Here is a 13,746-nt window from a genome sequence, read left to right as displayed (position 1 = left end):
TGCGTACCTACTATGTGTGGGGCTGCTGTTAGTCCTCACATGTGTTCTCTCGCTCTGCCTTTAAAATAATCTTAAGATCAATACTATCCTCTCTCTCCATTTTACAGACGATGTAAGGGAAGGAGTTGCTTGCCCACATCACTTGGCCAATAAATGTCACAACCCTAACTGAAGTTCTCTGACCCCAGTACTTGCATCCCCAGGACAATCCAAAGCCAGCCCAGAAGAATTACCTCTCTTGCTTATGGATCTTATGGTTCTGCCACTACCCGATATGGACAGTGCACTCAGTTATGGGAGACAACATTCTGGAAGGACTGAGGGGACAAGAGAGCGTGTCATCCACTCCGTAGATCCAGGAAGCCAGCAAGAGCTCAGCAAACTTTACACATGAGAGGGAGGGACACAGGGGGCAGAAGGGTCTGTGGGGTGCCAGCTCCCTTATGAAAATGAGTGCCAGGCAGATGACCCACAGCTGCACTCTCAGGCACTCAGTCTCTGCAAGCCTGTTGTGCCAGAGTATAACTACTATGATTCTATAGTTCTGAAGATATTTTTTGGTGCAATTTGATACCAAAATGAAAGTCAATTTCTTCATCCCAAAATCCCCTAAAGAAACACCAATCTACTTTTAAAGATAAAAGAAAATGGGCTGGAGGGTTGGCTCAGTAGTTAAGAGCACTGACTGCTTTTCCAGAGGTCCTGAGTTCAACTCCCAGCAAACACATGGCTCACAACCATCTGTAATGGGATCTGATGCCCTCTTCTAGTATGTCTGAAGATAGCTACAGTGTACTCATATACAGAAAATAAATGAAGAAGGAGGAAGAGGAGGAGGAAGAGGCAGCAACGGCAGCCATGATGGACACTTAAGACACCCTTACAGACAGTCTTGACCATCTGAGTGTTCTCCATTCTCAACGCAGAATCACAGGAGTAAAGCAGACCACAGAAACTCCAAACTAGGAACAACCCTGTGCTGCCTGGACACCAATTACCAAACACACAGCACAAATGTTCCCTCCCTTTATAGGACCAGCGCATTATTTTTTTCTATGAACTTCAGCACCCTGGCTTCTTGTGTACTTTGTGGAAACCTTTCAGTCTTACAGACAAACATCCCATGCTTTTTTATGCCTGGGCCTTGGATAAATCCAGAGGCTGATGTATAGTTCATGTTTTACAACAGTGGGAATCCCACACTGTCTGGGTTTTCTCTGCTCTCCAGTTTCCTCACTTAACTCTTGGACATAAATAGGGAACCACACTCAGGTCCTCCCACATGTTAAGAAACTGATCTATACAACTCTACCCTCTTCCCTTGTCTATTTTTTTAAGGTATCTAAAATTTGTTTCAGGAAGAAGGCAGGGTATTGGTTGATTAATTAATTAAAAACTGAGAAGCAGCTGGGCAGTGGTGATGCACATTTTTATCCTAGCACTTAGGAGACAGAGGCAGGATGATCCCTATGAGTTCGAGGGCAGTATGGTCTTCAGAGGGAGAGCCAAGACTACAAAGAGAAACATTGTCTACCAGAGGAGGTAGGGCAGGACTGAGAAACATTCACAAAAATGTCTGTGCTCCACCCTACCCCACCAGACAACACTGTTTCCAAATAGGTCATAAAACTTTGACCCAGTGTTTCAGTGACTTAGTGACCAAACAAAAATGTGAAATTCACCTGCCTCAGCAACTGTACCAAACAATTACATATGTAAGACATTTATGCTGACAATATTGTCAGCAAGAAAGAAAAGAAAAGAAAAGAAAAGAAAAGAAAAGAAAAGAAAAGAAAAGAAAAGAAAAGAAACATTTACTTACACTCTCGTTAAGGATTACTAAATATACTAGGAAAAAATACCCGAGAGTCTGAAACAGTGAAGGGCACAGATTCCACTGCCCACAATCAACAGTCTTCCCTTGAACACTAAGCCATTCCTTGATCTCTTATCATTTATTTTACTAGAAACTGACAACTGAAGCAGTATGAGCTTTGGAGCAAAACTACAGCTACAGACAAAAGAAGACAGTTATTTTTGAGAATAATGGTGTTTTTATAGTGTGCAGACCATAAACTATTACGTTCATGCGCTAACCTACAAACATAATTCCCAATGTTACATGTTCAGTTGTCATGGACACACTAGACCCTGACTATGCTTTAATAAGAAGAAACAAACTGTAGCTGAACTTAAGACCCATCAAAAGACTCCTGAAATCCACATAACTATAAATAGCTCCTACACAGGAAGCTCACATTCCATATCTGTCAGAAACAAAATAAGTTGTGTTTGTAAAACAAAGAAAAATAACTTGGAGCACGATCACTGTTGGGTTCTAGACCCATGGCTTCCGGAAGGCACCCTGCACACATGCATTTAAATTGCATGCCTCTGCCCAACTGTGCTCTCCCAGCAGACTACACTTGCCACACTGTGCCCAGCAGTGCTTTGCTAGGAGAACTTGGCATGTAATTCTGTCTTATCCTAGATGCAGAAACTTGAAAAACAGTCATCTCGTAAAGATGCAGCCCTAATGCAGATAGATGTCTTGTGATTCCTACTTAGCATCTTTAATTTCTCCCCATTAGCTACTAAAACAGATCAATTTGTAAGAAGGGTCCATAGCCCAAATTTGCTGTATTTTAAAATTCCTGAAAACAGAGACTATGTCTTAAATGTTTGTTTCTCTCAACAAAATCTGAAAAGGAAAAAATAAAAACCATCCTTCCATAGTCACATGGCAAATAGCTATGGATTCCATTAACCCTATCTGGAATAACACAAGCACTAGATGAAGACAAATGAGACTGGTTTACTGGATGAGGATAGGACGTTCTTCGCAACAGTGAAAGCATCGCCTCGCCCACAGCCTTGGAAGAAAACTTGCTTGACATTACAGTTCTGCAAAGCCTGTGTCCACAGTCAAGACTACATAATGCATCTAAATACGTAATGATTAACGACAATGAAATAGCTGGTAAAGATCAGTCGTGCCCATATTACAAACATTATTAATAATAATCGCTGTCAGTCCTACTTTAGCCAAACTAACAAAAATATTCACAAAGGCTTTAAGGAGCTTAGCTACTTCATGGCAGAAGGCAGAGTGCTTCTGAAGACGATTAAACTTCAGCCGTTAGACGTTCCTATTAGAGAGGAATGCATACCCTGAAGACAATATAGAAATGAAATGCTGTATTAGAGGACAAAAAAATTCCTTTGAGTTACACAAAAGGTAGAGTTTCATTTCCTTCAAGTTCTAACACATTTGTTGGTCTTGGCAAGTCCTGTTTGAGGGAAATTAAAGAAAACTACCTGTGCTTATGTGTCGCAGGTTAGACAGGCTTAACACAACATCTATACACACAATTTACAGTTAATTTACCAGCGGACCTCCTACTGAAAAGGAACTAACTGCTAGACACTGGAACTGCAACTAAGACTTATCACACTTGTTTAAGAAAATTATTAATACCTACCACTACATTAAAAAAAAAAAAGAGCTGGCTTATGTGTTTAGAATTTTTTTAACCATTGCTGCTTAGGAAATAATTAAAAGTTCACTAATTTTTTTTTTGGCCTAATTGCTAGTTGTTATATAAAACCATAAAACTTTGCCTATCTATTTGATCTGGTTTATCAAAACTAGAAATAAAAAAAAAAAACTAAGATGATCAACTTCCACAAGAAGCCTATAGCAAAACTCTGAAAGCTGCCTTTACCATGACCACCATGATCTGGTGGTCCCGGACAGCCCTAACCAATCCATTCTGCTGGGTCACAACAGTTATGTGTAAAGAGTGTCTCAGCAAATACTTTAGGGTCTGACAGCCAGAAACTAACCCAAACAACTTCTCAATTCTGCCCCTTTAACAGAAAGGCAGGCTTCCATGACATTCGATGAATGTGGCTGGATTCAAATACAACTCTACTCTGCTAAGGCTGGAGAGGTAGCTTACTGGTTTAAAATGACAATAGTTCTTGCAAAGGACTGGAGTCCATTCCCAGCACCCACATCAGGCTGTTTACAACCACTTGTAACTTCAGATTTAGGGAATCCAACCCCATTCTGCTTCTAAGGGCAGTAGCACTCATAAATATAAAGCCTCTCCCCAACATACCCACACCTATACTCCTAATTAAAATCGAAATAAATCTTAAACAGGGTGGGGATGTGGTAGTATCACAAGCCTTTAATCCCAGCACTCAAGAGAGAGGCAGGTGGATCACCAAATTCAAAGTCAGCCTGGTCTACAAAAAGAGTTCCAGGACAGCCAGGGCTACACAGAGAAACCTTGTCTTGAAAAACTAAAACAGAACCAAAAACAAACAAACAAAACAAACAAACAAAACCCTGCTATTTATGGCCAAACATGTGGCTTACTATGCTGTAACCCCAGCGTCGTCTGGGAAGCAGAGGAAAGAATATAACAAGCTACAAGGCCTACACAGCAAGACCTTGGAAAAGAATATTCTGTAGTAAATATGACAATTTAAAGTCCATCTAACTCTCAGGTATCAGCTACTTAAAGGTAAAAACCACCCTTTGCCCATGGGCCATAATAAAACAGGTGGTAGGCCAGGTCTGGCAACTCCTGTCTTACTAAGATTCCTAACATACCACAGTCCTCTCTCTCCCATCCCCCAACATCATGGTTCCCCTTTCCCACTCTCCTCATCTCAGGTAATTTCTCATTAGAGCGAATGTACCTCAACTGCACCATGTAACTGAAAGAAGACAGGACTGAGCAGCAGGGAGATGGAGAGGAAACTTGTAGAGCGGATCTTAGAACCTAGGAAGGAAGCATACTAACAGTCACTTAGGAAAGAGGAATGCTGACAGTAAGGTGTGAAGGGGAGAACTGCCTACTCCACTGCAGGGAGGACTTTCTGTACAATACACGGGGCAAATAAAACACATAAAGGCAAAAAAACACTCACACATAAAATAAACCTAAAAAAAGTTAAAAGGATAGATGTAAAACATTACTAAGAATTTTCATTAAAAAAAAAAGTAGTTAAAAAGTAATGTTTGAGAGGCTGAAGAGATGTTCAGTGGTTAAGAGCACTTGCTGCTCTTGCAGAAAACCCGGGTTCAGTTCCCTGCACTCAGGTGGCAGCTCACAACCATTGGTAGCTCCAGTTTCAGGGATCTAATGTTTTTTTCCTGCTCTACTCTGGCATCAGGCACACATGTAATACACATATGCAAGCAAACACTACTACACATGTAATAAATCTCTTTATAAAAAGGCAGTATTTGAGTACAGAAATAAGGTGGTGGGGAATGGACTACACATATTCCTGGAGAGTCTGCTAGGAGGCAAAGGCACAGCTGAGATCCTAGAAAGTCAGGGACCAGGATGGGTGAAGCCCCATGAAAGACAAACGACTCCTGCAGACAGTCGATGCAATACTCATCAAGATCCTAATGTACTACTTCACAGATCTAGAAAAAAACAACCCAGCCATCTATATGGAAGCACAAAAGATGACAAATACCCAAAACAAATTCTAAGAGGAAAGAAGGCAGCTGGAGAGATTACAATTCTTGATCCAGATATATGATGGAGCTATAGTAACAGAACAAGGGGCCTGGAAGTAAACAGACAAAGGCGATAGCCACCTTATTTTCAATAAAGGCAGCAAAAGCATGCAAAGGAGAAGATAGCTACTCAGCAAATAAAACTGACAAAATGGGACATCTACCTGGCAGAAGAAAAAAACTATCCTTTACTCTATACAAAAGTCAACTGGAAGTAGATCAAATACCTTAATTAAAACCCAAAACACTGAGACTAAAGGAAGAAGATAAATGCTCAGCAAGAATTTTCAAGAAAACAACTCCTCCCCCCCACCATAACATAGTAACCAGCCCCAAGAATCCACAAATGGAATTTCATGAAGTTAAAGTTTCTACACAGAAGAGCCAACAGCCCACATAATGGGAGAACATCTTCACCAGCTATACTTTAGAAGTATCACAAACAGCAAAAATTAAACCCCAAGAATACAAAACTGTCAATCAACAAATAGCTAAAACAAAAATGAATAGACACTTCTCAAAAGAAAAAAATATAAATGGCCAATAACTAAGAGGTTCAACCTCCCTACTTATAAGGAACCCCTACTTACAGGGAAATAAAAATTAAAAGTATTTTGAGATGCTTCACTCCATCAGAATGGCTATTATCAAGAAACCTAACAACAAATGTTGGGGGGGGGGAAGGCCCCTTATTCACTGCTTGTGGGAGTGCAAAATAAATACAGCCACTATGAAAATAAATTTGGATATTCCTCAAAAAGTTAATGCTAGCACCCTACTCCCACCCCTCCCCAGGTAACGGACAAGGGGACACCGAGTTGGTGGTAATGTCAGGGGCAGAGCGGATGGCAGTCCTTTGGCCATCCAAGCCTGATGCCCAGTTTGGTAGCTAAAGATGGTTTATGCCTAGGACACATAAAAAGCAAACCCAGGTAGCATAGCTTGGGAGGAGGAAGACAAAGCCCTGCTGATCGCTATGCCACCCATGAATCTGTGCTCAGCACAGGCTGGCCACAGGTACTCACTGGCTACCATGTGATGCCACCCAAGGACCCACCAGCCTCATGGACAGACTGCTGCAGGAGCCAACAGTGTGCGAGTATGTGGTGGTCAGATGGGAGAGAAAGAAAAGTGGAGCAGCTTAAGCATTATGAAGAGAGATGATGAAACTAGAGAGTGAGGGTGGAGAGGAGTAGCCTGTTGTTGGCCAGCCCAGCCACCTGGGGCCATGGTGAGGTCTCAGGCAAGGGCCCACTGAGGGCCATATCTGAGTATGTGACCACACAGGGCAGGGGTTGGTGTTGATGTTTGTGGCTCATATTACCACTAGAGAACATGGAGATATCCTTGGTCAGGGCAGTCACCAGGGACCATCTGAGGGGCTGTGCAGAACTGGCCCCACCCCTCACTGGCTACCATGCTCTGGTAAGTTGGTCCTGGCCCCACCCCTCACTGGCTACCATGCTCTGGTAGGTTGGCCCCATCTCTCAGAGGTGGCAGCACTTGGGAGAATAGGCCCTGCACTTCACTTGGGCAACAAAGTGGAGCTGGCCCTGGCTGACAAAGGCCTGGTGAGCCAGCCCCAAAGATGAGAGAGAGAGAGAGAGAGAGAGAGAGAGAGAGAGAGAGAGAGAGAGAGAGAGAGAGAGAGAGAGAGAGAGAGAGCCTTCTGCCAACAGCGGCACTGGGTGGCCTAGCTAGAGCAGTGCTGGAGAGCTCACTCCAGTGGAGTAGCTAAGAGGGAGTAGGGCTCTGAGTGGGCTCTGAGTTGGCACACCCCAAAATTTCTATCATCTGCGAATGGTAGGGACCCATGAAGGGGCCAGTCCTCCTGATTCAAAACTGCAGCATCTCCAGGACACAGGGCAACAACATGATAACCGGGACAAGTCCCCATGAAGATCCAATATTGATGGTGTCACAGAAGCCAGATACCCTGATCCAGACCAATGACTCACTGCAATGAACATTTGCAAGTGAAGATGTGTGGACAGAATGAGACACACTGTTGCATGCTACAGCTTCCATGATGAGATGTTTTGTGTGTGTGTGTGTGTGTGTGTGTGTGTGTGTGTTGGTGGGGAGTCTATAAAGGCAATGGGAAGATATGAGAGGGACTCGGGTGCATGATGTGAAATTCAAAAAAAAGGAATCAAAAAAGTTTAAAAAAAAAAGTTAAAGATACCACTAACATATATCCCAGTTACACCATTCCTGAACATACATTGGGGAAAAAAAAAAAAACACCAAAAACTATACTCCACCAGAGGTACTTGCATATTCATAATACCAAATCCATCAGCATATGTATAATACCATTCAGCTTTAAAGAAAAATAAAATTATTGCTTCTTGGACTTTTGGCTAAGGTCCAGCATAATATCTGCATCAGTTTAATAACTGATATGTCCTTGAACTGAGAGCAATAAATTAAACGGATCTGGGGAACAGAGAAATGAATAGATACTTTCTCCATCCACTGCACACACTGACCTCTCAGAGGTCAGTATTGTACTACCTCTGAGTATAGGGTACCCCTTCAGGAGGCATTAACTAGGGACTGGAGTGATGGCTGAGTGGTTAAGATCACGACTGGCTCCTCTTCCAGAGGACCCAAGTTCAATTCCCAGCATTCACATGACAGCTCACAACTGTCTGTAACTCCTGTTCCAGGGTATCTGACACCTTCACACAGACATGCATGGAGGCAAAACATCAATGCACATAAAAATAAATTTTTAAAAATTCTTGAAATGACCCATTCAGAAAAGGTGATTTTATTTATTTATTTGTTTATTTATTTATTTGTTTGTTTATTTATTTGGGGTTTTTTGAGACAAAGTTTTTCTGTGTAGTTCTGGCTGTCCTGGAACTCGCTCTGTAGACCAGACTGATCTTAAACTCTAAGATCCACCTACCTCTGTCTCCCAAGTGTTAGGATCAAAGGTGTGAGCCACTACTGCCCAGCCAGAAAAAAAGTGATTATTTTTTAATTATGAGGGGAAGGGTCTGGGGGTTTTATTGTGGTTTTTTTTTCTTTTTTCCAATGCCTTGGGTTTAATTTTTTAATTTTTTAAATTTATTCTCTCATATATTACATCCAGACCTCAGTTCCGCTAGCCCCTGCTTCCCAGTCTGTGTGTCATCTTACCCTGCCCTATACACTCCTCCTCCATTTTCCTTCCCATAGATATCAAGCAAACGGCTTGTCAAGCTGCAGTAAGACTAGACACAAACCCTCATATCAAGGCTAGATGAGGCATTCAATAGGAGAAAAAGGGTCCCAAAAGCAGGCAAAAGCTTCAGACGCAGCCACTACTCCCACTGTTAGGAGTCCTGCAAGAAGGCCAAGCTACACAACCACAACATATCTGCAGAGGACTTAGGTCAGACCCATGCAGACTCCCTAATTGTCAGTTCATTCTCTATGAGCCTCTACGATGCCAGATTAGTCGATTCTGTGGGTTTTCCTGTGGTGCCCATGACCCCTGTCTCCTACAATCCTCCCTCCCTGTCTTCCATGGAAATCACTGAGCTCTGCCTAATATTTAGCAGGGGTCTCTGCATCTGTTTCCATCAGTGATGACTATTAGGAATCATTTCTTTTCTTTTCCTTTTTCTTCACACCATGTTTGGTTCTACCCTAGGTCTGGGTTATCAGCCTGTGGCTCCTGGCCCTTTAGGTACTACTCTAGGCAGTGTCTGGGATGGGCTGTCTCTCATGCTGTGGCATGGGTCTCAAGCTGGACCAGTCATTGGTTGGCCACTCCCACAATTCCTGTGCCACCTTTACCCCAGCACATCTTGCAGGCAGGACAAATTGTAGCTCACAAGTTTTGTAGCTAGATTGGTGTCCCGATCCTTCCACTGGAAGTGTTGTCTGGTTCCTGGAGATGGCCAGTGCAGGCTCCACATCCCCCATTACTAGAGTCTTAGGTGGGGTTGCCTTCATAGATTCCTAGGAGTTTCCATTGCCCTGGGTTTCTACCTAGCCCCTAAAATGACCCTCCATCCTTCCCCCACATGATCTCCCCTGTTCCTGTCCCACACACACCCTGAAGTCTGCCCATAATATCTATTCCATTTCCCCTTCCCAGGAAGATTCATGTATTCTAAGGGGAGGGGGTTTGTAATGTGAGATTTTCTTTCTTGTTTAAAACTATATCAAATTATTCTATTATAATTATTTATTATGCAAGTTATATTTCTGTACTTAAAGAACAGTTTTGCGGGCTGGTAAGATGGCTCAGGGGGTAAGAATACTGACTGCTCTTCCCAAGGTCCTTACTTCAAATCCCAGCAACCACTGGTGGCTCACAACCATCCATAATGAGATCTGACTCCCTCTTCTGGAGTGTCTGAAGACAGCAACAGTAAACTTTCGTACAATAATAAATAAATCTTAAAAAAAAAAAAAACTAAAAGAATTTTTAAAAGTTTTGCTTAAAAAGAGGTCTGAGAATTGATGTTTATGTCAATAAACTTTATTTAGTCATTTCATATTACATAAATACCAAAACATAATACAGTGTACCCTATAAATGCATACAATTATGACTTGTCAAAAATTAAAGGCCAATCAGCATAGCTACGTAAAAATCATCAATTTAAAGAGAGCAATAAGCTAAGTGTGACTGATTTTCTCTAGTCTCATTCAGTTACTTGAGTGACAACACAAACAGTGGAATTTAATTGGAGATGGATGTGAAAAGGGGAAATGTGAAATTAGAAAGGGAATGAAAAACAGTTAGGGAAAGAAAAACAGAGTCAACAGGCTATAGGTTTATGCTAAAGACATGTAGAGTAGGGAATCATAGAGAAAAAACAAACCGAGGAGCCAGGGGCTACTGAAACTGATCGTGAAGAAAACAGATTAAAAGCAAGGTCCAGGTAAGTGTAGCATGGTAATGTGAACGTGAAGCTCACTGACAGCCAAGGAAATATGGTTGGACGATGAAAGGATTACCTACGCAAACACTGAAATGACCAAGATTTAAGACAATTAAAGCAATACATGTTAATAGCAAGCTAAAGCTAATGTTTCCTAGAATAAGATGCAGTGGGCCACAGATATTTAAATTGCAAGGTTGATCAACATACAGCATACTACCATAGCGTGGGACAGAAAGTTGGAGGCACCCAGGCCAGGTGGTGCAAGTCTGTAATCTCAGCACTGAGCAGCCAAGGAGAGGGCTGAGAGCAAGATCTCATCTCCAACAAACAAAAGGGCTGGAGAGGCAGCTCAACAAGCAAGAGATTGGCTGATCTTACAAGGGTCAGGAGTTTGGCCCCAATATCCACTATAGGTGGCTCACAACTACATGTAACTCCAGCTCACAACTGTATGTAACACCATAATTAAAAATAAAAATATTACAAAAAAATAACAAGAGTCAGGGTGTGTATTGTGGAGAGAAGTCTGATAGTGGGTGACAATCAAGGGGAGTACCTAACCCATCTAGATCTACAAAATGCAGAGAAGACAGAAAACATTTCCCACAGCTGAGAGCCTCTGAGAAAGGCTTGTCCTCAGAAGTAAATAGCATTTCTAACAAAATATTTACTGAAATATTTAGAGTGGCACTGAATCCATAGGTCAACCTGGGGAAAATGTCTCTCTTGTTGAGGTTTCAATAAAATACTGATACATTTCATCAGGTAAGTCTTCCTTAATGTCTTTTGATATTGTTTCTATTCTCTATGGTGATCATGATCATGATATGGTGAACCAGGACAAAGACAGAGCAAACTGAATAATAGAAGGACCACTCACACACAGCTACTGCTTATCTCGCCTGTGGCCATTAGAGACCCTGGTTCAGCTGGCTGAACAACAATCCCAGGAACCTTTGACTTTCAGTATCCTTACTCACAGATCACTGACCACGCCCTGAGTCCAGTGACCACTACAAAACACAAGAGGAATGGAAGGCCTCCTCAGGGCTCTGGTGGTCACAAACATACCCTTATTTGCTTTGCTCAAATTCTTTCCTGACTACTTCATCCACTTAAGATAACTACTGAGAGGTGGCCTCCTGTTGAGCACTTCTGTATTTTGAAGCTGAGTCAGAACACCTTACCAAATCACTCCATGTGGTATTCCAGCTCATGGCATAGGTAAAAATAAAGGAGACTGCCATCACACAGTTCTTTTTATAGAGGAACTTGATGTTCTCTCAAACAATTGAACTGAATCATGGCTGAGTCAAAATGCCACATGGCATCTTCAACTAAGCTGATGACTTGTCTGGGTTTTTTGTTTGGGGGCAACTTGTTTTGTTCTTCTGGCACATCAAAGACTTGCTGGCCACAAGCTCAGGAACGTTTAGGGAAAAACCCCTGTGTATGAGTATACAGAGATAGACAGATTTATTTTTTACTCCTGTGGTATCCTGACCTCTGAAGTGCTTAATCTATTTGCTTTCTTCATGAAGGTTAGTCAACATATTTTTGCAAGCAACCCAGATTCTCCCAAGTCATTTTCTATCCTTTGAAAGTAGCCATTTGTCACAGTGGTGTGTTTCCTATACATTCCTAACTAGAGTCTCTCTTCTGTGCTTTTATTTTATATAAAATAAGGGCTCAAGAAATAAAAATACAATCAAATGTTCCTATGTGCTAGATGCAAATGGAAGAATTGGGAATGCAGAGTCAAATAAGAATCCAGCCTTTGAGGTAATTATGTGCTTTTAATACTCTGTGATGGTCTTGAAAAGAAGCAAAAATACAGGACACAGGCCTACAGATCAAAAAGATTGTGTTATTATTCATCATTTCTACCCCACTATACCCGAACACCCAACAAAAACAACCTAGAATTTCGTTTCACTCACAGCCTCAGAGGCTATACACAGCTCTACATGCTTGGGTGGAATATCCTGTTGGCAAAAGCATGAGGCAGAAAAGACAAGAAAAGGAAGCACAGGAGAAGGCCAGAGCATGATAGAGCCTCCAGGACAGCAGTTCTCAACCTGTGGGCCGAAACCTCTATCTCCAAAAATACTACAATTCATAACAGTAACAGTTACAGTTATGAAGTAGCAACAAAATATTTAATGGTTGGGGTTACCACAGCATGAGGAACTGTATTAAAGGGTCACAGCATTAGGAAGGTTGAGACCCCACTGGTCTAGGGTCATATCCTCAGTGACCTACGTCCTGCAATAAGGCCCCACCTCCTACTTTTTACACTTCTCAATAATGCAATCATATGTTGAATTTATCAAGGGAATAATCCATTGATCAGAGCAATCAGGATCCAATCAAGTTCCAAAGGCCATCAGTTGACAACCAAGTCCTCAATACATGAACCAGTGGGAGTCATTTCGTACTCAAACCCTAGCAACATGAGACATGAAATGGTAAATAAAGCATGAGGGAAATCAGTGTGTGTGCAAAGAAAGAAAGCTCCAGACCTTTGTAAAGTTAATGTCACAACACTTATACTATTTGGTACACACTGGAAGCAAGCCAGACATTGCTCTTTCCCCGCCCCCCCCCGCCCCCTCCCCGAGACAGGATTTCTGAGTTTGAGGCCATTCTGGTCTACAGAGTGAGTTCCAGGACAGCCAGGACTACACAGAGAAACCCTATCTCGAAAAAAACAAAACAAAAAAAAATTGTTAATCTTTATGTGGCTGGGTGTTTTGCCTGTGTGTTGTGTGTACCCATGCCTGGCCAAAGATGTTCAAAGAGAAGCACTGGATCTTCAGAACTGGATTACACACAGTTGTGAACTGCCACGTGGATGATGGGAACTGAACCCTGATCATCTGGAAGAACAAACAGGTACTCTTAAACCTCTAAACTAAGCAATCTCTCCAGCCATGGTCTTGGCTGGCCATATCCCAGGCTGGCCTATAACTCACTTGTAGCCCAGGCTGGCTTCATAATGGCAATCTCTTTCAAGATTATATAACTGCATCCACGGATCTCATTATGGTCTTGTCTGTTTACAAGAGCTCTTTTAACATATAATTCACTCATTTGAAGTCTCTGACTCATTGGATATTGGTATACATATCACAATGTTAATGTCTTAAATTGTGGTAAAATAACAGTACCATGGAACTTGCCACATAGGCTACTTTTAAGCCTACAATTCAATGAGTTTAATTTCATTCACAATTCAACAGCCATCACTACCACCTATTTCTAAAACTTAAATAGCCAAACTTGAAATTCTGAATCAACTTAGTT

At 41.9% G+C, this 13,746-nt stretch overlaps 1 protein-coding gene and 1 pseudogene across 1 annotated transcript in view; one reads left to right on the top strand and one right to left on the bottom strand.

Annotated features, from left to right (window-relative positions):
- The window catches only part of Atxn10 (ataxin 10), a 121,477-nt gene that overhangs the window by 102,813 nt on the left and 4,918 nt on the right, over window positions 1–13,746 (bottom strand). The gene's annotated exons all lie outside the window — the stretch shown is intronic.
- On the top strand, window positions 7,892–8,070 carry LOC127668275 (uncharacterized; annotated as a pseudogene).

The sequence above is a fragment of the Apodemus sylvaticus genome, chromosome 17 (genome assembly GCF_947179515.1).
Source record: "Apodemus sylvaticus chromosome 17, mApoSyl1.1, whole genome shotgun sequence".
Classification (NCBI taxonomy): Eukaryota; Metazoa; Chordata; class Mammalia; order Rodentia; family Muridae; genus Apodemus; species Apodemus sylvaticus.
This window is presented reverse-complemented; position numbering and strand designations above follow the sequence as displayed.